Source organism: Herpailurus yagouaroundi, unplaced genomic scaffold (genome assembly GCF_014898765.1).
Source record: "Herpailurus yagouaroundi ecotype Mexico unplaced genomic scaffold, PumYag 64861, whole genome shotgun sequence".
In the NCBI taxonomy this organism is placed as follows: Eukaryota; Metazoa; Chordata; class Mammalia; order Carnivora; family Felidae; genus Herpailurus; species Herpailurus yagouaroundi.
Genome location: NW_024418116.1, coordinates 1 through 1,818, shown reverse-complemented (window position 1 = coordinate 1,818; position 1,818 = coordinate 1).

Sequence of the window (1,818 nt, the reverse complement as noted above, 5' to 3'; positions counted from 1 at the left end):
CCTACTCTAACCTTTTTTTTTTTTTTTTTTTTTGCTTCCCCTCCCCCATGGGTTTCTGTTAAGTTTCTCAGGATCCACATAAGAGTGAAACCATATGGTATCTGTCTTTCTCTGTATGGCTTATTTCACTTAGCATAACAATCTCCAGTTCCATCCACGTTGCTACAAAGGGCCAGATTTCATTCTTTCTCATTGCCACGTAGTACTCCATTGTGTATATAAACCACAATTTCTTTATCCATTCGTCAGTTGATGGACATTTAGGCTCTTTCCATCATTTGGCTATTGTTGAGAGTGCTGCTATAAACATTGGGGTACAAGTGCCCCTATGAATCAGCACTCCTGTATCCCTTGGGTAAATTCCTAGCAGTGCTATTGCTGGGTCATAGGGTAGGTGTAAGACCCATTTTTAAAACACATTGTGTGTATGAGTAGGCCCAGTAAAAATGGGAAATGTATTGAAAAAAAAGAAGCTTGAGACGAACAGATATTAAATCATGCAATGTCTAGTAGAAATCACCACTGAAGCTGTCTGGTCCTGGACTTTTGTTTGTTGGTAGGTATTTGATTACTGACTCAATCACGTGGTGATGATTGGTCTATTCAGATTTTCTCTTTCTTCATCGTTCAGTCTGGGAAGATTGTATGTTTGTAGGAAGTCACCCTTTCTGCAGCAGGCCCACAGGAGTGTTCCAATCTGGGGTGCACCTGCTCACCAGGCTTAGCAGGGCCGAGTTTCAGAGAAACACAGGGGCAGGGTAAGCAGTGTTAGCAAGATATAGGGAGAATGCAAAAATGGCATCCACTGTCACCTCCATCCCCCGAGTGAGCTCCAATAGAGCCCTGCCCCTCAGCAGCCGCGCGTTAGGTTTAGCCAATGAATAGCCTTTGCATATGCACTAGGCACTTTTCAACCTGCTATTTTATGCAGGGGGACCCTGGGCAAGTGAGTTTGTGTGCAAGCCCTTTAAGAGCAGAAGCTCAGTTCCCTACAGCCCTTTGGATCTTCTAGACGTAAGGCCCATTGGTTTTCAAAGCCAGATATTTGGGGGTGGGGGGGGTGGGGCTTGTCTTTCCAGTGCAGGTCCAGGGGTTGCGGTGCCCGATACGGGGCTCAAACCCCTTGGCGGTGCCTGATATGGGGCTCAAACCCCTTGGTCCTCAGGGATACATTCCGTATTTGTAAGATGCCTCCCCCTTGTGGGTAGCTGCCCTGGGGGCGAGGTCTTTTGCTGTGGAAGAGCTGTTTAGGTCCTCCTCCGGTCTTTTGCGGAGAGAATTGTTCTAGATGTAGCTGCAGTTGGTGTGTGTTCATGGGAAGAAGCAAGTTTCAGGGTCTTCCTGTGCCACCAGGTTGAACCACCCCTTCTCCAAGTGAAATTTATAACCTCCCCTGTCCGAACAATGTGGACAGTTTAGTGGCTGTGTTTCAAGAAGTCAATGACACAGCAGCAGAGATCATTTTAAAGGCTTGCAGAAAAGCATTTAGAGATGGCTGGTAAAATAGTGACATCTTGTGGTAAGAATTAGCAACAAAATTCCAAAAGTTCAGAAAAGGGAAGACCGGGAAGCCAAGTAAAATGGGGGAGAAAAACAACCACCACAAACACTCCAAAAAAAAAAAAAAACAAAAACAAAAACAAAAAACAAAGAAAAAACAAACAAACAAAAAAAACCTTATTAAATCTTTGGGTTTTTTATTTATTTTTTTTAATATATGAAATTTATTGTCAAATTGGTTTCCATACAACACCCAGTGCTCATCCCAAAAGATGCCCTCTTCAATGCCCATCACCTACCCTTCCCTCCCTCCCACCC